The sequence below is a fragment of the Mytilus galloprovincialis genome, chromosome 1, assembly GCF_965363235.1.
Source record: "Mytilus galloprovincialis chromosome 1, xbMytGall1.hap1.1, whole genome shotgun sequence".
Classification (NCBI taxonomy): domain Eukaryota; kingdom Metazoa; phylum Mollusca; class Bivalvia; order Mytilida; family Mytilidae; genus Mytilus; species Mytilus galloprovincialis.
The window spans coordinates 63,469,305-63,495,213 of record NC_134838.1 but is presented as its reverse complement, the minus strand read 5'-3'; the positions used below and the strand labels follow the sequence as shown (position 1 = coordinate 63,495,213).

The 25,909-nt window shown below is 31.5% G+C and overlaps 2 protein-coding genes across 2 annotated transcripts in view; one reads left to right on the top strand and one right to left on the bottom strand.

Moving 5' to 3' along the window:
• The window catches only part of LOC143080986 (uncharacterized), a 44,239-nt gene that overhangs the window by 18,298 nt on the left and 32 nt on the right, over positions 1–25,909 (bottom strand). The gene's annotated exons all lie outside the window — the stretch shown is intronic.
• The window catches only part of LOC143080962 (oncostatin-M-specific receptor subunit beta-like), a 91,917-nt gene continuing 70,909 nt past the window's right edge, over positions 4,902–25,909 (top strand). The window contains exon 1 of the mRNA XM_076257176.1: positions 4,902–4,965. The gene's annotated coding sequence lies outside the window, so the exon portion shown is untranslated. The remainder of the gene's footprint in view (positions 4,966–25,909) is intronic.

Sequence of the window (25,909 nt, the reverse complement as noted above, 5' to 3'; positions counted from 1 at the left end):
AAGGACGCCTCCGGGTGCGGGAATTTCTCGCTACATTGAAGACCTGTTGGTGACCCTCTGCTGTTGTTTTTTATTTGGTCGGGTTGTTGTCTCTTTGACACATTCCCCATTTCCATTCTCAATTTTATTGATATTTTTCTGACATTGACCTAATATTGCATATCTATTTTGGTGGAATGAGATGACACAGATTAACAACCTACTTTGTACTTATATAACAAAATCTGTCCCAGGACTCCCTTATATATCTAATTAGCACTTCCTAGATGCTAAGCATTTTTTGCAGTTCACTTAGTTGCTATTTTGTCAACTTGAAGCTGACACATATGCAAACTGTAAATAACCTTATACAAATATATTTGCAAGCGACTGCATGTAACAGTTACTCCTTAGGATATGATGAAGAGTGATGACACCTTCCATAAACAATTCCTCTAAAAAATGTGATTTTTTAGCTCACCTGGCCCAAAGGGCCAAGTGAGCTTTTCTCATCACTTTGCGTCTGTCGTCCGTCGTTGTCGTCGTCTGTTAACTTTTACAAAAATCTTCTCCTCTGAAACTACTTGGCCAAATTAAACCAAACTTGGTCACAATCATTATTGGGGTATCTAGTTTTAAAAATGTGTCCGGTGACCCGGCCAACCAACCAAGATGGCCGCCATGGCTAAAAATAGAACATAGGGGTAAAATGCAGTTTTTGGCTTATAACTCAAAAACCAAAGCATTTAGAGCAAATCTGACATGGGTAAAATTGTTTATCAGGTCAAGATCTATCTGCCCTGAAATTTTCAGATGTATTGGACAACCCGTTGGTCGGGCAGTCGGGCGGGCGGGGCGGGCAGGCGGGCGGCAACCAAACCTTTTAAAATTTTAATATGTTGTTACTTACAACAAAATGGAGGTCAAGTTCAATAATGACGATTTTGACTTTTACCGTTCAGGAGTTACGGTTCTTGAAAGTTTAAAAAATGTTGTGTCCGTGCATTTACTCATGAACCGTTCAACCAAACCTTTTAAAATTTTAATATGTTGTTACTGACAACATAACGGAGGTCAAGTTCAATAATACCGTTCAGGAGTTACGGTTCTTGAAAGTTTAAAAAATGTCGTGTCCGTGCATTTACTCACAAACCAGTCAACCAAACCTTTTAAAATTTTAATATGTTGTTACTGACAACAAAATGGAGGTCAAGTTCAATAATGACGATTTTGATTTTTACCGTTCAGGAGTTACGGTTCTTGAAAGTTTAAAAAATGTTGTGTCTGTGCATTTTCTCATGAACCGTTCAACCAAACCTTTTAAAATTTCCTATTAGGAGTTTTGGTCCTTGTAATATTGATAAATGCCAGAACACAAATAAATTTTAAAGAATCCGGTTTACTGTCATTTTGACAGCTCTTGTTGGTTATTATCTTGAATATTATTAAAGATAGAGATAAATTGTAAACTGCAATAATGTACAGCAAAGTAAGATTTACAAATAAGTCAACATGACCGAAATGGTCAGTTGATCCCTTTAGGAGTTATTGCCCTTTATAGTCAATTTTTAACCATTTTTCGTAAATCTTAGTAATCTTTTACAAAAATCTTCTTCTCTGAAACTACTGGGCCAAATTAATCCAAACTTGGCCACAATCATCTTTGGGGTATCTAGTTTAAAAAATGTGTAGCTTGACCCGGCCAACCAACCAAGATGGCTGCAATGGCTAAAAATAGAACATAGGGGTAAAATGCAGTTTTTGGCTAATAACTCAAAAACCAAAGCATTTAGAGCAAATCTGACATGGGTGAAATTGTTTATCTGGTCAAGATCTATCTGCCCTGAAATTTTCAGATGAATCGGACAACCTGTTGTTGGGTTGCTGCCCCTGAATTGGTAATTTTAGGAAAATTTTGCTGTTTTTGGTTATTATCTTGAATATTATTATAGATAGAGATAAACTGTAAACAGCAATAATGTACAGCAAAGTAAGATTTACAAATAAGTCAGCATGACCAAAATGGTCAATTGACCCCTTTAGGAGTTATTGTCCTTTATAGTCATTTTTTTACAATTTTCATAAAATTTGTAAATTTTTACTATCATTTTCCACTGAAACTACTGGGCCAAGTTCATTATAGATAGAACTAATTGTTAGCAGCAAGAATGTTCAGTAAAGTAAGATGTACAAACACATCACCATCACCAAAACACAATTTTGTCATGAATCCACCTGCGTCCTTTGTTTAATATTCACATAGACTAAGGTGAGGGACACAGGCTCTTTAGAGCCTCTAGTTTATGCTTCTAATACAAATGTATGATGTAATATAAATAGAATTTTCTTCTTAGTACTTCAAGCTGTTTAAATAGTTGCTATTTGTCAAGGCAAATTAAGTAGCAAGACACAAATAAAAATTTAAAAAAAATCTTGAATCTTGAAAGCTGTTAATTTACATATTTATATAAATGTACTCTTGGATGTTTTCTTGCATGTCATAATTATTCTTCAGAATTTAATGCAGGATGGAAGGCTCTGAATAAGTTAAAAAATTTCAACTAAAAAAAGATTCCACTAAAAAAAAGTTTTTTTCTCATCCTTTTCAAAGCAGTCTTATGTCATATAATTTTGATGAAATCATATGACTGCTAAAAGCCTCTTCTTATGTTATATAATCTACAATTTATATAGAACTAATGACCATATGATATGTGGCATTTGTAGAAATTTAATTCTCTGTACCCTATTATTTTAAATGCAGTTGAAGATATGACAGCTGTTTAAAATAATTTAATTGAAAGCGGAAAAAAGGATAAGCATTAAAATTCATCTCTTGCATACAAATGGTATCTTCTTTTGCACATGTCCTTGAAAAATACTGTCACATACTGAGTTTGTATAGAATCCTTTTGTATGATATGATGATCTCTGCATTTTAATAGCTCAGTATAATAATTCATAAAATCGAAAACGCAGAACTGAATGTTGCGGTATTTTACACACGAATTTCAAATGATTTATTCTATCATTAGCTACTATCTGTGGACAACAACTCAATGGGAAAAATATCTCTAGGTTAAGGCTAATCTCACACCAAATAAAATGGGCACTCAACCATATATAATTATTAAATGTGTCTCCCGATTCATACAGAAGTTGCTGTAAATTCACATCGGTCAATTCAAATACGGTTGGCATGCCTCGAGCCGATTCCCATTGTCCAGTATCATTACCCTAATTGACTAATTAACTCGATGTCGATGATTGATGTCTGGGTTAGAAGAATGTTTTATTTTTCATGTAGGTCGTGTTATTGATTTACATGAAGTGGTGGAGTGAAGGAATCTTCTTAAGGTAGCACTACAGTCTAGCGATGATTTTTTGAAGATATTTTTTTTATCACATAATTTTGAAGTAAGAATCATTCTGCGCGGTTTGTAAAAATCCCAAAGTCATTATCATATCACAACAGGGAGAAAATTGATAATGAACTTATGTAAATAAAAGCACATGGTAATTAATCTAAATATATAGGCATTTGGGAGGGGCTAATATGTCAATCATCTGTTGATACCAGTGTCTAGCTGTTAATCCCTGACCACAAGATAAATATTGTAGTCTTATCTTATTGTTTTGCAACAAAAATAATTTATATAACATGGAAGTGAACAAAGAAAAAGAAAAAATCTAAAAGGAAAAAAAATCTACAAAAAATGTATTAAAAATGAAATGGTAAAGAATGGGAAAGTATTTTTGAAAGCCTCTGACTGTCTGTATAAATATCTTCTCTTTGGTCTTAATATTCATTTAAATACAGTTTTATGCATTTTAACTAATTTTCAGTTTATGTGTAATTTGTCAGTTCCATTAAATTAAAAAAAAAAAAAAAAAACATGTGGAAAGTGGATTTTCAAGAAGGTCTAACTCTTGATCTTTTCATGAACATGTTTTTTGATGCACACTTTTAATGTTCTAGCTTATTTCAGACAGTTTATTTCTTTTTTTAAATTCAAATGAAAGTTATTCTTTATATAAAGAGAATAATGATGTTAAACATTGATTATATGCAGCTGGTCAATCTTGTTATGCTCTTATCTTAGACTGTCTGGAAAGAAAGAGGCGGAGCTTTGTCTATATTTAATTACTACATCACAGATGTTGGTCAAATCTGTGACGTCAAACTCCCGCCAAATGCCAAGTAAGTGTTGGACAGTTCACATATAATGCAAAATTTACAGCATTAGAGCATCAAAGACACAAAGTGTGTGGTTCTATTGATATAGTAATGGTATCAGAACACTCCTGGGGTGTTCCCAGTGGAATTTTTGTATTTATATTGTCTTTATAGGGGTTCTAAGGGGGAAATTCAGTTTTTAGGTCATTTCTCAGAACAATTTTTCATGAGAATTGTAAGGAAAAAATGAAAATAGAAACTTAATGATTACCCCCTTTGGCCTGACTTTGATATATATGATTAAAGGATGTATTTTCTACAATACCGTGTCCCAGTTTTTGGATAATTTGTTTCTAAATGAATTTATAGGTCTTCAAAGATGTAAGGTGAAATGAGGTTTGGAACCCAGCAGTTAAATCAATATATCTTCTTACTGGAGGAATATATCAAAAATCTAAGACACGGTTTTGTTGATTGTATATGGTTGATTAAAGGGATGAAAACAAATTTTTACTTCCATTTGACATGAATGTGCCATTTTCATCCAAGTTGGAAGACCAATTTTTGGGCAATTAATGAGCTATATTTTGAAATTAATCAAACAAAAAATAAATTTATATATAGATTAAGAAAGAGTTATATTTCAGCTTTAAAATGAGTTAAAGATTTTAAAAATCCATTGAGTAGTTTTGTAGAAATTAATCTTTGAAGACTGTTGATTGGAGTCAGAAAATTTTGACTGTAGTGCTACCTTAATGCATTGATGTTAAATTTTCCTGGAGCAAGAAAAGCAGTGACTTTTTATCAAGGTAAATAATAGCAAGTTTTAACTTTGTTGTTTTTACCTGTAATTAAGGTGGTTTTACCTGTATAAAGCTGAAGATAGTTTCAGGGATGTCAGTTTGCAATGATAAATGGTCACGATAGATAGATGTTGGATGTGATTGATGAAGGAAGTTTTGTGAAGCAGATAAAAGTGTAAAGAGAGGTAAGGTAATAACATGCACATTTTTGCTTACTTTGAAAAAAGCGAAGACATAAATTCCAATGCACTTAACCTGCATATTCAATGTCTATTGATATTAGAGCATTTGTTTGATGTTGTATAAAGTTTGTTTATTTCATCATCTAAGTTTTTGGTGCTCTAAGGATGTTACAGAATTACAATAAAGGAAGAAAAACTTTATTTTCATATAAAATGCAACATGAGATCAGAGCAGTTAATGTAATTGTTGCCCTATATGAGCAATTGCACTTTAAATAAGGATTTCCTACGCTAGCCAAGATACTAAAAATTGTAACATATACATGTAAAGTATTCTAAAATATTGTATATATACATGTATATTTATATATATTTTTTAATTTTAGTTTTCATAAGCAATTTTTTTATTTGACTTTCTTGGCTGATATAATATTCTCTAAAATAAATTGTCAAAAATGATGTATTCCTTAATTAAAATGTAACAGTGTAAGAGGGCCTTTTTGAATATGTGTTCTCATTGTAAGGAGCAACTGACTCAAATCTTTATATACTAGAATTGTCAGGTTTCCCACTGAAGGTGGGTGATTATCTTAATTTACCCTGAGATGCTCCAAATGCCTAACATATTACTGATTAGGGTCCAGCTGAAGCGTCTTAAGATGAGGGGTTTTCTCACTGTGTTGAAGACCCAATTTGGTGGCATTGTGCTGTTTTCCTTCTCTTTTGTCTGTTTGTTTTCTCTATTATACATTCCTTATTTCCATTTTTAATGAAGGTGGGTGATTATCTTTGGTAACTTTTGAAAAAATGTGGCTGCATGAAATAGCCACGTGGCTTTAGCTTGAAAAATCAATCAATTGATCTATCATCAAAGTCAGAAAATCTAAAAAGTAAATCACTGCAAAGTTAGCTGAAAAGTCTGGTAAAAGGAAAGTATGTACAAAAGTATGTTACAATATGTCTCAGATTCCCAAAGGCCCAGACTTATTATGTTTTAGACAACTACCACTATACTTTTATACACAAAACAGCCAAACTGGTGTTACATTTTTTATCCAATTATTTCTTGTTTTGTAAGACTTGACAAAACTATCTTGTTTTCTGTACATCCCAAATATTGTTTTACACGTTGGAACTGTTATACTTGTATTGATCATATCTAAAGCTGTCGTGAACATTTTCCTTAATTGTTTTCTATTAAAACAATGTTTTTCTTGCATAAAAAACGTATTATCCACTCAAAAAATATGCAGTTATTGGATAGTTGGAGCAATGTTGCATCCATATCATCATTATTTATTAATTCATTTTTTCTGTAAAAAATTAGATTTGTTCTAGGAGAAATTTGGAATTGATGAATCTGTAATTAAATGATGATCATTAACAAAGACAAACTTAACAATTACTTTTGCTGTGAATTTTTAAAGTCTCACTTAAAAAAATGAAATTGTGTATATGTTTTTCACTATAGGAGCATTTTACAAAGGACTCATAGCTTAAAGAGAGTCAAAAGTCAATTAACCAGATTTAGCGATACTCAAATATAGAGTCATAATATGAACAACATTTAGGATCATAAGTTTTAATGAATGTAGGGCCATCGTAACATATATTTAGTTATATTTTAATTTATCAGAAAACTAAATCAATGTTAATACCTTTAAAAACAATGTTCAAAAGTCTTACTGTGTGCTTTGTTAAATTGAAATCTTTTAAGAATAAGTTTATCGAAGGATCAATAAAAAGTTTACAATTGGATCATATCTAAATTCACTGGCTTTTTAAACAACATTACTGTAAAAATTAGGATGTAATGACCTGTTTTTAATACAAATCCTACAGGTACAGCAAATTTTTATTAAAACATACCTGTCCTGAACCCTATATAAAAAAGAAAATGTGGTATGATCGCCAATGAGACAACTATCCACAAAAGACCAAAATGACACAGACATTAACAACTATAGGTCACCATACGGCCTTCAACAATGAGCAAAGCCCATATCGCATAGTCAGCTATAAAAGGCCCTGATAAGACAATGTAAAATAATTCAAACGAGAAAACTAACGGCCTTATTTACGTAAAAAAATGAACAAAAAACAAATATGTAACACATAAACAAACGACAACCACTGAATTACAGGCTCCTGACTTGGGACAGGCACGTACATAAATAATGTGGCGGGGTTAAACATGTTGCAGGATCCCAACCCTCCCCCTAACCTGGGACAGTGGTATAACAGTACAACATAAGAACGAACTATAAAAATCAGTTGAAAAAAGCTTAACTCATTATTCAGATGGACAAAAAATACATGTGAACGTGGCCAGGTACTTATACATCCCGACACAAAAAGACACAATGAACAGATCTGAGAGTACTCGCAGTTATGCATACTGGAAACCTGTTTAAACTAAATCTTTTATTTTGACAATCAATCAAAATTTGATCTTGGGTAGTTATAACTTTTTATTTTCTTATTTTGAATATGACATCTAGCATGTCTTATGTTTTAAGAAACATTTTATGTATTATCCTTATCAAGCATTTGTATTCTTAGGACTCCCTAAGTGAAAAAAGTACTCATGCCACATTTCCTCTGACTCATGTTTCCTGTTGTGTTGGTCTTTATTGTATGAGTGGATCTTTTCTGAAGGCATGATGTCTGATAGTGATAGCTAAATGATTATGGAAGTTATTTGTTTGTTAATTTTTAGGAAGGAGTTACGGGCCTTTAAGATTTATTTGATTTGAGTTTTTGTTTACTGATTTATCTTTTTGACATCAATAAAGCCACCTTATCACAGCGTTAAACTAGCCTATCTCTGGAATCTCAACAGAGATTGTTTTTCATATTGAAATTACATGAAATGCAATTTTAAAATTTTCATTAAACATTGATTAAACAAATGGATGAAAAATCTCATTGTGATTTTAATTTTTGCTACAATAAAATTTATTGATATTAACAATTGAAATTATATCTGAATTAAAAAGTCAAAAACTCATTTGCAATTGAATAATGTAATCAAATGTCTAATGATTTTGTTGAATGAAGTGCAATCAGCTTTATTATTGTCAATATTTGGTTATTTGTTTCGTATTGGTTTTAAATCAAATGTTACATATTTGACTTTTACGAGATACAAAATATCTGCGATAGACTCCTGAATTTTCCGTTGATTTATATCGCTATTGTTTAACTAATATCGCTTATCAATTATGTAAATTTGGTCTGTGACTGAAATAACGAAGCTGCACTTAAATGATACTGTCACGATATTTGTTTAAATATGCTTTGCTTTTGGAACCCTATAGATAGAAATTTTTAAAGTAAATAACATTTAACGCATGGCAACATGTATATAGTTGAAAGAGTTAAGCTAGATCAATTATGTTGCATCAGTAACATCTATTGATAAACCTTAAAAGTCGTTACACAACAATATGATGTAATAGATTTTCAGCGTTTAAAACAAGTTAAAAGTCGTAATTCTGTCTTTTTATAAATCGTTTACTTCCGATTAACAGGATCTAATGCTTTTCTCTATTCATTTTAAAATAACAAGCCTTAATGATGTTTGCTAGCACTAATGGAGAAAAAAAAGGGAAAAAAAATTCAGTTCGCTTGCAGACAAGATAAAACTTCAGTACCGCTTGCAGACAAGATAAAACTTCAGTAACGTTCAATGTCATGATTATAAAAACTGTCATTTCGTCTGACACTAGACTGTTAAGACCAAATTTTAGACATAAGCAGACATTTCAATTACTATTTCTGGACAGTTAAGCAAATAATGCTGGCATTTGAAATTGAACTTACAAACTGTATTCTTCATTTTTTCTGATAGTTAAAGCAAGTTTTTATAGACATATTTACACTTGTAGGCAAGTTTGTCTGTCATTTCTTAAAACTTCACAAGTTCCAGCAAAATATATTATCTAACTTTTAAACATTTGACGTCATATTTTTCAAAGGTAGGCGTTGCATGCATTGGCGGATCCAGGGGGTTCCGGGGTTGAAACCCCCCTTTTTTTGCCGATCAATACATTTGAATGGGGAAATATAGCTGGAACCCCCCTTTATCCTGGGTTGGGAACCCCCCCTTTTTGAAATGGCTGGATCCGCCCCTGGCATGACGTCAGAAGATTATTTGAAGACAGATCTATGGTCATTTTGAGACAATTCTGATTAACACCTTAAAAGGTTAAATACGTCTACACATTAACACTAAAAAAGGTTAGGTGCATTTTTTCAAAGGATGAAATTAACTTATTTTTAGAATATTTCCTTCTATACATGCTACAGTATATACATGCTACGGTATTGGGATTTTTTCCTGCAAAATTGTTTATATGTGGCATGTTTTTTGGCAGCTTGTTCATCAAAGTTACACATTGGAAAAAAAATAACTGTTTTTCTCAGAATTTATCATCAATTTTTTAGTTTCAATCACACCATTTTTTTTAATTTTAAAATTTGTTTTTATCAGAAAAGAAATCAATCACTTGCAATTGAAATGAATAATTCAAAATTTTCCCCAAAAAAACACTTTAAAATACTAAGTTTGTGCAAAGGGGAGTACTTTTAAAGAGAATGTCATATTAATGTACTGTCATGAAAATGACCAACATTACTTTAGCTTGGAAACAGAAAAGATTGATTGCTTGTTAATTGCTTAAAGAGGCGCATATTTATTTTTTCATTATGAGCAGAAATCTTTAAATCATATGCCAAAATAGGGATTTGACCCAGATAACTGAACATGGAAATGTGGTGGTGTATGACATTTTGGTATACTATGGACACACGTTCTGAGTTTTCACTAATTTCATCATGTATTCTTAACTTTTTGTATAACAGTATTCAAGTTTTACTAGTTTTTATATTACAATTTTAACTGATTTGAAAAAGAACATTATAAATATTAACACCTAGTCTCTTTTCTTGACGACTTCCTGCATGTTGCCCTCCAGAAGTCCTATGGTTATGTGTGGTTAGGTTGTTATCATATAGGTGTATAATTTCTTAAATCTCTTTTTATTCATATTTTGTGGTTATTTGAACTGAAGATAACCTTTTTGTTTGACTAAATCAAATTACTTTTATATGGTATAACAGTAAATTATATGACCATCTGTTATTGATTCATAAGGTTATTCTTTACTGTTAGTAATATTTCTTTGAAGGTTACGAATTAGAGCAAGTTTTTTTGTATTTCACCTAGAGATCTAATCGTGGTCAGTTATTGGAATAATTTCGTGACTTTTGCTCCTTTAAGTAACAAAATTGGGTGTGAAATATACACAATCATTGGTTTATCAATATAAAAAGAGATCATTGAGACATTTTTATGCCCCACCTACGATAGTAGAGGGGCATTATGTTTTCTGGTCTGTGGCTCCGTTCGTCCGTCCGTCTGTGGTTCCGTTCGTCCGTTCAGGCTAAAGTTTTTGGTCAAGGTAGTTTTTGATGAAGCTGAAGTCCAATCAATTTGAAACTTAGTACGCTTGTTGCTTATGAGATGATCTTTCTAATTTTTAAGCTAACTTAGACTTTTGACCCCAATTTCACGGTCCACTGAACATAGAAAATGAAAGTGGGAGTTTCAGGTTAAAGTTTTTGGTCAAGGTAGTTTTTGATGAAGCTGAAGTCCAATCAACTTGAAACTTAGTACACTTGTTGCTTATGATATGATCTTTCTAATTTTAATGCCAAATTAGATAATTACCCAATTTCACGGTCCATGGAACATGGAAAAGGATAGTGCGAGTGGGGCATCCGTGTACTTTGGACACATTCTTGTTCTTAATTATTGATGGATTGATTGTTGCATGGTATTTAATGCCAATTTCAACACTCTTAACTATATCATGGTGTTGGCTTTGTTAAAAGTATAAAATACATGTTTGTACATAAAAAGCCCAGACTACTTTTGACTATTGTATTTGACAGAGGCTACAACTATTTTAAATCTTCTTTATTCAAAGTAATCTTGGCAAATATGCATTTATTATCTTTGTTTTCAATTAAATAAAGTTAATCTCATATATGTTTTAATATTTTTGATTTAGAGGAAAATCCATTAACCTAGAAATTAGCTAGTATATACAGCCTACTAAAACTTCATTTTGTAAGTCTCTTTCATATTTATGTGACTCCAAACCCTTTAACAACTGCATAATTCTCCCCATCAAGCAATCATATTGTGCATTACGGTTGAAACTTGATGTTCATTAAGTATTCAGAAAATTGCTGGAAAATTGCAAAAAACAGAAGTTTGGTATTGTAACAAAAAGTGATCTATTACGTTTTTGCTTGTTTGATTTTCCCGTAAATTCTTAATTTCCTCACGATTTCTGACTGGGGAAGAAGTAAATGTAGTCTATAAAGAACTGATTATTGGAAGTCAAGTCGTGTTGTGTCACAAGCAATGATTGCTTTTCTCATTGATTTGTGACTTTGGAAAAGGAAATTTAAAGGTACTGTGTCGGGAGACTTTTTATTGTTAGTGCTTTTGCTCGTAAAATTTTTTAATATTTTGTTGTATTACGATATTTAATTCAAGGATATTGGGTTGAAAGTAAATTATTGAGCAGTTTCAGTTTACAAGGATTTGATTAAGATGTCAGAAAAATTTATCACTTTCAATCATGCTCATTCAGATGCATAATATCTTTATCTTGTGCATAAAATTTTCAACAAATTGTAAGCTCAAAGATTGATGTGCACAATTGATGTTTTGTCAAAAGTTCGAAATTGGTTGGGGCACCACAATATGCTGTAACCTTATATGGACAATGACCTTGACCTTTGACCTTGAATAATGTTTGAATAATGTATGAACAATTTTTACTCGTTTTTTAAGTTGAAAACATATTCCATCGATAAAAAAAAATTGCTGGTTCCAATTTATATACATTAATTGATTTCATCTATTTAACTAAGTTTTGATAAGAATATGTTACTGAACCATTATGTGTCAGGTGAGCTAATGCCTGTTTAGCCTGTAAGTTTTTATACGCCCGGGACGGGACGTATTATGGTATACCGTTGTCCGTCCGTCCGTCTGTCCGTCCGTCGTCCACACTTCGGACAATAACTCAAAAACACTTACACCAATTTCCATGAAACTTAAGTGAATTGTTTATATCTATTGACGTAAGCTCCTTTTCGTTTTTTTTTAATTTCAGATTTTAAGTTTTGGATTTATGGGGCTTTATTCATAAAAAAGGGGGGATTTTCAACACTTCGGACAATAACTCAAAAAGGCTTTCACCAATGTCCATGAAACTTTAGTGAATTGTTTATATCTATTGATGTAAGCTCCCTTTCGTTTTTTTTTAATTCCAGATTTTAAGTTTTGGATTTATGGGGCTTTATTCATAAAAAAGGGGGGATTTTCTACACTTCGGACAATAACTCAAAAAGGCTTTCACCAATGTCCATGAAACTTTGGTGAATTGTTTATATCTATTGATGTAAGCTCCCTTTCGTTTTTTTTTAATTTCAGATTTTAAGTTTTGGATTTATGGGGCTTTATTCATAAAAAAAGGGTGATTTTTAACACTTCAGACAATAACTCAAAAAGGCTTTCACCAATGTCCATGAAACTTTGGTGAATTGTTTATATCTATTGATGTAAGCTCCCTTTCAATTTTTATAAATTTCAGATTTTACATTTCCGTGTTATGAATTTTTATGCTTAAAAAAGGGGGGATTTTTCCAATTTTGGGACAATAACTAACACTTTCACAAAATTTTATGTATGGATGAAAAATTAAAGACAACAAACTTAGTTAAATTTGAGGTAGCCTTAATAGTGCCAATTTTTTTGTGCATTTTTATTTATTATTAGGGGGGGGGGGTATTTGACAGGGCTCACACTATTTCTAGTTGATCATATAAATTCATTTAAAGCATAAAAGACAAGTTAAAAGAGCAACGGGCGTATCATGCGCTAAAGCGCAGCCCTTTATTTAAATACCTCCTGAATTTGAAAATGCTCTATGTATTGAAGATGAATTAAAAGCTAATGTCACATAATAATAAAACATTCAACCTTATACTACATAACAGACCACTGATTCCCTTAAAGTTGTAAATCAGATCAGTTGCAATGTTGTAAATTATATTAACAGTTATTGCTTGGTTTTTAAAATTTATGCCTGTATTAGGTTACTTTCAGGTGTATTATATGACATTCTGATATAAAAATCAAATGGATTTGGTTAACCACGTCTGCAATGATCTTGTCAATGGCTGCAAAGATTGCAAATAGATATCAAAAGTCGTTGCTTATGACATTCACTGGTATTGATAATATTTATCACAATTACCTGCATGCATGCTTCAGTGTGCTTTCCTAGCAGATTGCTATTATATGCAATGATGTAATGATACCATAGTAAAAATAACGTAAATTGAAAATGAAATCGGATATTGGGTGAACGCACATATGAGACATCAAAAGATGTTGCAGAAAAATAATGCACAAACAAAACAAGATAAGAGTGGAGAAAACCAGATTTGCTATTACAGCAGCATTTATAAATTTTATTGAAGAAGGAATAGCATTTTCACTATAAAGATTATAGCCATTGGTACCCGTCAGGGGTGAATCTAGGGAACAAGGAAAGGGGACTCCTGTGTCGTGTCATTGTTGGAATTGTAAAATAACAATGAGTTAATATGAGCAAAGGGGAAAATATTTTGGAAAATTTTATGCCCCTTAAATATTCATTTTTCACCTCATAAGGGGGTACAGTACACTCTCTGGTCCCCATCTGACCCACCACTGATTGTGTTGTGGTTTCTTAATGTCTGGTTTGGTTTTCTAGTCTTGGGATGTTGCTTTGGCATTGAAATTTTATATATATTTGATCTATATTTTAAACCTATTATTACACCAAAAGGGGGATGTATCTTAAAAAATTGAAACAATGGGAGCTGTCAGATTATGATCCAAATGAAATTTATCACATGGTCAGGTAACAAAATTTCGATTTCTATTCATTATGAAGAAATTTTGTCAATAATTGATCAGATCCCTAAGATACTGAATTATAATTAAAGCAACTGCTAGATCAAATTAAAAGTCTTCCTCAGGCCAAATAAAATAGTATGTGTGGTTCCAGTTACATCTGAAAAAAAGTTAGGGTAGGTAGGTAGATTTTTTTTTTTTTTTTTTTTACATTGAGTCTTTGGAAGCAACATTCTGACTTTAACAGTGCTTTTAAGGTGGTACCTAACACCTGAACTAAAACTAACACCTGAACTAAAATTATTTGGCTCGTTTAATTTTCTTAAAATTTTGACAGAGTATTTACTTTGACCCTATGACAAATATATAAAAAAAAATCAAAAAAATTGAACCAACCGTTTAATCAGAAAAATTACACTGGTTATATAGCAGTTTGACAAACACTCATTTTGATCATCGAGAAGCTGAAATAATATTCCCTTAAGAACACAACGTCATTAAAACGTTCTGCTGATTTTACAGAGTTATCTCCCTGTAGTGTTTGGTACCACCTTAATGAAAAATGACAATAAAATCTTCAGGGTAGGCTATTTTTAAGACAAAAAGTTACAGAAGGTAAGGTTACTGGAACCACACATATATTTTTATTTGGCCTCAATTATCTAATTACAGGTATATTATGCAGTATGAATTCTACTGCACTAGAGATTTTGATTTTCAAGCTATGGCTTAACAAATGTCAGGAAATGAACATGAAAATTTAAATTGAACAGCAGTGAAAATTTCTTTAAGCTAATCCAAATTGTGACTGCATGGCATTACTTTGAATTTCCTTTTAATTTCAAACACTGCGGGAGGGTATTATATAATGTTGTATTCTAAATCAAGACAAGTAAAGGGGAGAACCTTAGGGTTTGCATGCATTTGGATGGTTATTTTTATTGTTTATAAGTGGAGAAAAAAACTAAGATTGACTTGAGACCGCAAGACTTTCTGAATTTTGTTGAATGATTTGAAATAATTATTTCAAAGCATTTTTAATTGTTATGTAAACTTACCATCAATTCAGAAACTGACCATTCAATGTTAATGTACAGAAAGACAATAACATAGACATATTTTAAAAGTTTGGATAGAGTGGATGCAATTGACTTTTCACCTTTTTTACCTTTGATTTACGAAAAAAATATTTGTAGATAGAGTCTGTCAGTGTTGGAACAATTCTTAAGAGTGCATGTTTTACATTTAAATTCAAGTTTGGGAAAAATATGTAAACAAAGATTTCTTAAACGGCAATATGAATAAGTCTGAAACTGAGCAACAATAGTTATTGACTGAAGTTGAGATGTGGGAAAAAAAAAAGGAAGATCAGGTCACCGTATTTGTAGTGTCTTAGTATTGATGTGTTTCTTAGCTTTTGTTCACAATATAAGCCGGTATTTTACCCATTTTCTTGGAAACAATCTTACTTTTCATGCATGAAAGTCAGCTTGATCATTTCCTATCGAAAGATTGAAGATTGTGTATTTGCTATAAATATAACATATTGAGTCCGGTTGATGATGGAAACGTCAGATTTTCTTCTTTCTCCGTTGATGGAATACTGTTTATGGTGTTTGACAGGAAGCCTGTTGAGTAGGGATTGTTTAGTTATGGGAATGTATTAGCCATTAGTACTTTATTTTCTGTCCCCTGACAATCATGCTATTAATTACACCATTATTTTTATGAAATTGATAAAAAAGTCATTTACTGAGGGTTACTAATTATTTTAGATCCTGGTGGTATTTCTCATAAACAAAACCACTGGTTAACAATAAATAAATGATGATAAATTTAAAACTCAGTAAATTTAAAAAAAATCTATATCATGTATATTGAGTAAAATTTAATATATTTTTTACGTCTTTATGTGACACATTTAATTAGAAAATATATTTCTGTGCCTTCAGAAACTATTGCAAGGCTTTATAAATGTGTATCATGCAACTGAAAATGAGTATCACAAAAAATAGAACTGACATTCTTTATATATCTGAATCATATACCATAACTGTATTCAGATTTTCCAAAAATATCAACAACAAAATCCATTCTACAAATTCGCAATAATATACATGCAATAATTTCTGAATTGACAGTATCAAAAGGGGGTCTCATTGGGGGGTTCCGATCCCAGATCCCACTTACTGTTTTGTCAGATTTCTGTATCCCGCTTACACTATGTACGTAAGCAATTCTCATTTTTTTTGTCATTTCCCTGGTCCTGCAAGACCTCATTTCCCATTTTCACGCCACAATAATTTGACTTTCACATGTCACGCTTACTAAAAAATCGGCAATCCCGCGTCACGCGTAGACCCCATTGAGACCCACTCAAAATGTATGTATTGGATATTAAAATACATGGATAAAAGTATTGCACCAAATTGTTTGAAAAGATTATATACATAAGAGATTGCAAACGTCAAAGAATATATAATTAAAGGGAAATTCCGCGATTTTTTACTTATCATCTAATTATGTTCATCTTAACATAAAAAACACATTTGCAAAGTTTTAAATTTATATTCCTTCTAATAACGGAGAAAATCAAGTATTTGTAACTTTTTTGGTTGAATTCTCGAGTGGGTCGTGACGTATTAGCCCGATTTATTGAATTCTGGGATAAAATAAAATCTGTTTAACTCTTATAGCTTATCGACAATATACGTAATTAAAAGCGCACAGCTGACGAATGGTCGAAGTTATTAACCACAATATAAGAATGAACGAAAATGAATATGCATATACCGTTTTGTATTGATTGAATTAAACTCCTATAAAATTATCTCTAGTAAATGTTTTTGAATAAATTTAATTAATCATTGTTGAGATTTTTTTCATAAAATATTTATTGAACATTTTTACTGATATTGAACTGAAAATATTTCAGTTCTATTTACCGTTATTGTTTTGATAATAATTTCAATGCAACTAATGTGTGAGCAGAGTGTGTAATTATATTATTTTATAAAGGTCACTGTATATTTCTCGGCTTGAGGTCAATTCGTTTACCTTGTAGCTATTTAGCCGCAGGTGTGAGTTCAAGCGTACACAGGTATAAATGTTGTTATTTGGAAAGGATAAACAGAAAGGATTAGAAAGAGTATGCTGTCACGATGTTAATACACTAAGATTTAATACACGATGAGAATAAAGATACAATAATTAAATTGTGTAAATTAATTGAAAATAAAATTCAGATTCGTAATTCCGAAAGTGTATAAAAATAAAAGGAAACAATTTTTGATTACTTTCTTAGCGGCAATTGGCGTAAAGATTCAAATATGAAGCAAAAAATAGTAGTTTTAATCTTTTATAAAAACTAAATGCAATATTACCCAATTTGATATACCATTGTACATCTGTTTGATATCATTGACTTTACCGGAATTTCTTAACTTGTATTCAAATCTGGCTGTGTTTAAATGCTAATAAAACTATTGCAATTTTAAAGTTTTTAATTGACAAAAAAATACAACATACAACATGCATGATTTTTTTTTAGTTTCTTTTTAACATTTTATTCTTACATAATTAAATTCATTTGACAATCATTTACACGATTTTTTTGTGAAAAGAATATCAATTATCTAAGCTAAGGCATTATTTCTTTTGAGGGTTTTTGAGGATTTTTTTTAAAATTCTATGATAATATTTTTGCAATGTTGAACATGATAGCCGTCATTAATCCAAATAAGTAATACAGTAGTTGTAATAAAAGTTATATTTTAGTCATGCATAACTGATATTGACGAATTTATAATAGTTCGTCCATACATCGTTGTTCTTGAAACAATCATTATAAGAATACATGTAAGTTTCCTGACGTATAAGAGCCATTGAGGATGAGCTCCAGAGAAATCAGACTAGTGGCGTTTCGTTCGTTTGCTTGTTGGGAAAGGAGAGGAAATGCAACCGCTTGTACAGATAAACGACAGAATTACCATACAAGCATTTATAGTCAACACAATCAGAAAGAGTTACCATCGTTAGACGGGGAGTATGAAGGCTTCCAAGAATGAACAAGTGACATGTCTAACTCTGAACAGTTAGAAAACAGACTATCGACATCGACCGCTTGTTCTTAATATTTGAAACTGTATGCATATATATACGTTTATGATATATATAGTGATGAGTTCTTGCGTCTGACAAAAACTAAATTCCTTCATGGTTATATCTTGCCATACGTTTATATTGGTTTGTAAGGTGATTACTCACAATCGTTATTTGAAAATCCTGTTTGTGAGATGTAGATTAATTTCAATACAGAAATTTCGTCTATATATTTCACAAGTGTATAACACGGAGAAGCTCTGAATGTCCATTACTCCCATTTTGTTTGGGTGTGAACCATCGATGTTTACAGCAATATAACAGAATAAGATGATGATGGTAGAAAGAACTATGGGCGTCATGTGGCAAATATTACATGCATATCGGACAATGAGTTGTCAATCTGTATGAAAAGATTTCCAATACAACCATATTATTGAGAAGGAATGTTTACATGCTATACTCTCGTACTAGTATTACAGGGTTCTTGTGGCGTTCACCTTAGACACACATCTTTTTAACGATGTTTAAAAAAAAGACAGAACCAATTTAATGTCATATTTCCCTATTTTTTTTAAATATAACTAAAAGTCTTTTATCTGACAAGAATACCCATATTTAGCGAACAAGTAATTTATTCTTTTTTCTGTATTGAATACCAAGAAAGAAAATAAATCCCGAAATTAATTTGAAACTTTGATACTCAAAAGTTTCCCAGCAAAATATTCACATTCCCTGGGGATAATTAGTGTTCGTCCAGTGGCATATATAACAATTGTGATGACGAATTACTTCCTTTGTTCGAGAACAATCTTATTGAAATATAAATCTGTGATTTTACTAGGTCCACAGCTTCAATGAACCAAAGCAAAAGTTATACATCGACCTGTATTTAAATCAAATTGGTTCTCTTCTTCTTCTGGTATACAATAGTCTATCGACATTCGATGATTACATACTGTTGGCATACGTGGACTAGTCTATTTACAACACTTTTACCCCTATTTATTCAAAATTTATGTTTTTTTCTTATGTTCAATGTATACATGTATATATTTTAAATTGCGCTATAGTTCCGTAACTTTCTATCCAGTCGTATAAACGAATCGTCGGCAAGTGCGTACATTTTTTTAAATCAATATTTCTGGTCTGTTCCAATCTGTCCTTCACTATTGACAATGACTATATATTACATTTTCCCAAATTCACCCTTGGAAAAAATATTTAAATAGATTTTAATTTCATCAAATCTTATTTTTTGGGTATTATTTATATGTTTATGAATTATATTCTTTACACCAGAAATGTTATTTATAAACAAGCGTATGAGTTTAGTAATGACAAGTAAGACAGAGTTGTATATTATTCATCTAGTTCAAAATGGAAAGTTATAAGTTATAAGTTATCAGCCGTGTACACTGATCAATACCTGCAGAAGTGAAACGATGCATAAACTTGCAAACCCGACAGGAAATCGCTTGAATACCTGGACGTGTCACCTCACACCCCTCACAATACCTTTGGAAGTAATACCTTTAGCCATGCTGGTGATCAGATGAGGGAAGATCAAAATATATTTGTTTATTACTTTAAAGAATTATGAACAAATTAGATTTTCGAAAACAATTTTCACGGAACACTTATTTATGATTTCAACTTTGACTTTTCACCTAATTCCAATATCAAGTTTAAAAACAACAGACCATGGTAATTTAAAAAAAGTAAGAATATTTTTCGTATCAAGTTAGTTAGTCGGATAAAACAACCGTACGATTGACAAGATATCGACACGCAATTACGACTACATCGGTTACTGTAGTTTTGTTTCTTTGTGGTTTATAGACATATCGTTTTTATTAATCGGGAAAGAAGACAAAATGGCGGATCACAGAGAATTGATACTCTAAATTTAAAATCGATGGTGATCGCTTATCTAGCGGAATAAAACTTTAATATCTATGAATTTGAGCATTTTTATACAGAATGAACATAATATCAATTTTTGATTTTTTTGCGAAGTTTCCCTTTAAACAACACTTATTAATGCCATTTTGTGTTGAAATGATCAAAGTGAATTTCAGTCAACTTGCATCATTTAGTTTCATATTAATGAATATAAATTGCTTTATCTAGACATGTACATAAAGTGGTTGAGGCACCAATGCATAATATAGTTTCAATATTAAGTTTTACATGAAACTTATCATACCCCTCAGTGGTGGATCCAGAACTTTTCATAAGGGGATGCCCGCTCCAGTCATGCTTCAATGATTCCCTATATAATCAACCAAATTTTTCCCACAAAAGGGGGGCCGGGCCCCCCAGGCCCCCCCTGGATCCGCCTATGCCCCTGCTACAACTGTAGTTACAACATGTAGAGATGATTTGGTTGATACAAATTTCAAATGTGCATGTTCTTTCGTCTATGTTGGTCAAGTCAGGTCTGCTATTTTAATTTTTAAAGCAAGTCTTCTTGCATATTGTTAAATGATGTTTGTAACACATTTCAAACAAGGGAGGATAATAATGTCTATGTAGCTTTCAAATAATCATGAGTACCTCTGTTGCATAATACAAATCCCTTTTTATATTTTTACCAAAAATTTGTTTGGGATTTGCATGACATATCAGAGGACTTATTTGTCACTTATTATTATCTCCACATATAGGCTGCTTAAAGATCCTTCAATACCAGTGTTCCAGCTAGCATGAAATGGAGGGGCGCCGCGCCCCGCCCCCAAAATTTTGCGCCCCTCTGCCTTTTTTAAGCGCCCCTGCGCCCCTCTGTGCCCTTTTGAAAAAAAGTTTAAAAAACAATCTTTTTTCCTCATATCGTCGCCATTTTGTTGAGTTCTTTATACACACACTTCATTAAGACAACAGATTAAAATTGTTGACACTTGTTACCTGATTATAATCACCTATTTGATTAGAGTCAATTACTTAATCAGGTGAAATTTACGACCCTGTCTAATCCCTTTACCCTGAAGCACCAAACATCGAAGTTAAATGAATTGATTATTTTAACACCTGACGATGCAAAATATAATTTATAAAATAAATGTGAACGGTGTTCATTTCTATTGTATTTGTTATTTATTATGTCATTTAAAAAGAATCATTCCAATAGGTCAACACGCAAAATGCATGAAACATGATGTAACTTTGACCTCCGTAGCAGAGTTCAAAAAATTTATGGGTCACTGAATATTCACAATTCAGATCGTTTTTCTTTTGATGTTTTTATTTTTTAAACTGATCTTTCAAACTAGTTTTAATCCAGAAGAAAGTAAAAACATTGCTTGACTGCACCTTAAGTTGAATATCTATATCCAAATTAAATTAATTAAAACTGTAATCCATGATCACAAATTGAACGCTTTGTTTACAATTGTTGAAAGCCATGTGCTTTTTGGCGGGAAAATTCGGGAAACCCCTTATTAACAGGAAACAGTTACATTTCATTGTTATTTATAGACAGTAGGAATTTCATTTTGGAAATCATTTTGATTACAACTGCTAAGATTCATTCATAAAAAATTATAATAATTTCTTGGGGTGAAACTGATAATACTTTTTTTATTAAAATAATTTACATCTAGGGGTATGGAAAGGGTTTTTTTTTTTTTTTTTTCAATAATATTACAAATATATATAAAGTTCACCAGTCTGAAAATACATGGTTAAATGGATTTTAATTCTGAAAAACTCATGTTTATTTAATTCCTTTATTATTTCCATCATAATAAGAAACAAGCTACATGTATAAGGTATTTCAAACATATATTTTTGGCTTTTATATAAGAACATTCAAGACTATTAATATGTATGTGCCTGCAGTAAAAACAAACCTGGTAAGGCCTAAAAAAATTCTACAGGGCCCTTGAAAAAACTTTTGGATCCAGGCTGGCCTTCAGAGAAAATGTGAAGTATTGTTCCTGACTGTATTGCAGATTTATGTGAAGTTTTTAAACTGACATGCACAATTGATTTCACAAGTGTTATAAAAATAATTCTACAAAACAATGCAGCGCATTGCGTTGCAAATTCATCTTAGACCCACCATGCATCAAGAAATATGTCTTTATGTGGTAATATTAAGTATTTGATTTTTTTCAGTGAGAACGCGCTAAAGTGCCCTTTTTAAAAACGCGCCCCTCTATTTTCAAATCCTAGCTGGAACACTGAATACCACCATGTATTGACTGATTTATTAGGTTTCACATAGCATGCATGACATAATACAGGGGCGGATCCAGCCATTTTAAAAAGGGGGGGTTCCTAACCCAGGACAAAGGGGGGGTTCCAATGACATGTCCGCATTCAAATGCATTGATCGTTTAAAAAAAAGGGGGGTTCCAACCCCCGGAACCCCCCCTCTGGATCCGCGCCTGTAATACTTTGCCCTTATGGTTTCTGATTTTAATTTGTTTTCAAAGATTCCAGCATGACTAAACAGTTTTTAACTAACAGAAAACCAGTCACACGTAGCAATGAGGCTACCATTTTAAACATCTAACAGGCCTTTCATAATACTTTAACCAAATACCCATTTTTTTTTTTTAAATATTATCCTTTCTGTAAATGGTTTAACCTCAATTATGAATGAAAATTATATTAAATTAATTTTGTAAAGAATTAACACATACTTTTTATTTGATAATTTTCAATTTAAACTTTCCTTTATAGTTTTAAGTACAGCTAATTATCCCAAAATACAGATAAGTGTATATAATACCAATAATAACTGCTACAACAATAAAAGGTCAATTATCATAACATTTTAACTGTACATTTTTAATAGGCAGATTACGATTGACTTACTGTAAAACTGATAGTACTAAAACTGAATTTGCTGCATTTGAAGTAAAATAATTTATTTTCATTGGAATTAGCTGTTTTATTAACTATTTGGTTTTGATGTAGTATTCAGCTCCAAAACTTAGATCTTGATTCAACATGTCTAAGTGTAGAAAAAGATTCAACATGTCTAAGTGTAGAAAAAGAAAGGGTAAGTGTGTGGCAATTCATTAAAAAAAGAGGCGGAGAGCAATTTGACAAAGTGCCTTGAAAAATGAATTGTTTTATATTTGTCATTTCTGGGGCTTGATAGCTAGCAATGCATTATAAGTTTTGATCCTTGATGAAGATTGTAAGGCTGCCTTTAGTTGCTTACCGTCTATGTCATTTGGTCTCTTTTGGAATATTGTCTCATTTGCAATCATCTTATTTTCTTAAGGTGGTACCTAACACTACAGGGAGATAACTCTGTAAAGTTGGCTTAACGTTTTAATTACGTTGTGTTGTAAAAGGAATATTAGCTTCTCTGATTATATAAATGATCAAAATTGGTGTTTGTCAAATTGCTATATGAACCAGTGTAAATTTTCTGACAAAACGGTTGGTTCAAATTTTTTAAAATTTTTATATTTTTGTTAAAGTGTCAAAGTAAATACTTTGACAAAATTTTATGAAAATTTTAAACAAGCCAAATTACTTTTAGTGAAAGTGTTGGGTACCACCTTAAAGAAATATTTGTTTTAGTGCAGTTCTACTGATGATATCAAAGTGAAAGTGAGAACTTCCACATAGGCAACAATTCTCATCTCAATGCAAGTTTCAAGATGACCCAATTATTTAAAACTTATATGCCATGGACTAGTAAACTCATGCCCTTATTTAAAGTACACCATATGTTATTGAGTTAAAGTGTAAATGGCATGCTCATGTTATTAAGAGAACTTCCCATTGAGATTCAGCTGCTTTATTCACACATTTTATCCTTGTTAATTTCTATTTCTCATATTGATCCCTGATCGTATGTTACTTAACAGTAAATGTGATTTCTCAGTCTTTCTCTTTCATCATAGTTTAGCTGTAAAAATAGTTGCAAATTACCTCGGCACCAGAACAATCAATGTAAATCAACAAAATATCGTAGGTGCAAGAATCGGTCATAATTTCATAATCAAGCCCTTAAAATTGCAGGAAGAGTAGCGGGTAATGAAATAAAGACAAAAATGTAGTTTTGTAATTTAATTTGGTCGTGTTTGTATTGGAGACTGAATGTCGTGCAGGACATTTAACAATACTGCGAATGTTTGAATTGTGTTATAATGATGAATTGTTTGGTATTCAATCGATTGTCATTACTCGAATTCCTTAAATAATACATTTTCTTAATGTAATATTAAGAATGAAGAAGTATTAATGATGCTTTAGATGATCAAATAATATGTACTTTGAAGAGAATATTTTTGTTTTTATGAGAATTTCTGTATTTGTTTTCAATTACTGACACTTTGTGTTTGATATATGAGAACCTTTTGCTGGAAAATATTTTTTTTTACAAATTTAGAAAAATAATGTAAATTAATAAAAAAAATGGTTTCTCTCCAAGTCCTAACTTGTTTTATTTTTACAAATTTAGAAAAATAATGTAAATTAATAAAAAAAATCGTTTCTCTCCAAGTCCTAACTTGTGAAGAAATATCTTGGTTTTTTTTTCTATCTGATACATTTTTGTCTCATGTTCTGCATAAATTGCAGAGATCTTATGCTCAGTAATGTGATAACTTTCTAACTTAATTTTAACAGCTAAGGTAGCAAGTTCTCTCAAGAGGGACAACTCTTGAATACCCATTTAGAACTTTCTATCAAGAAAGACAACTCTTGTAAATTAGCAGAGAGGTAAAAAATACTTTTTAAGAAAATTGATTTATGGACAATGTCTTAACGAAATATATTGATTGTGATAACAAAACCATTGAAGATTGTGTTCATCTTCATTCCCTACTATTTCATAGAGGATAATGACGGTTATAAACTACAGAATTCCAAATCATGTATGCTACAGAATAGAGAGACCACAGTGATATTGTTTGCCTTTAATTAATGGAGAATAAAGGGTTTTTCCCCTGGAGAAAAATCCCAATTTGAAAAAAAAAATGGCTTAAAATTATTCACAAAAGGACTTTTGTCCCAAACAGTGCTGTCTCAGTAGTAATTGTGCATGAATGCAAACTGAAAAACACTCATTTATACCATTTTCATGCTTAAAATGACTATATGTGCAGATTTGAGGGTCTATTTATGTATCATCACTGACATCTTATTTCAAATGAGGGTTTACCTCTCAAAAGGGGGTCTGCAAATTGAAGTTCAGTCAAATTCATCTTTCATTATAAATTTCCCAATTTGATAAAAATGACGCATATTTTCCCAATAAAAAAGGGTAGAGGTACTTTTGAAAAAAGCCAACAATATCACTGGGTGACCTGTCTCGTACATAGAGATATCACAGTAATTTCTTTATAGGCTCCTTTTTCATGTAAATAAAAAAAAAATATCCTCAAAGGAAAAATCTCCACAACCAAGAAACAACAAAATGAATTATTTACCTACTCTCACCAAATAAAAGATGTTACTTGGGTGCACGCACACTTCTTCATAGAATGTTGCCTTGGAAACTTATCAAATGTGAAATCGTTTTTGTTTTGTTTTCCAAACACCTTTTACCTATGTATTGTAAGGGGAAATCTAATGTATGGGGACATAATTATTTTTAACACAAAGGCAACTATTGGTAATAAAATCTGATTTTTGAACATTGAACAATAGAGAAGTGTTAACAATCTACAGCAGTGATAATTCTGTAAAATGGCGTGATATACAATGAACT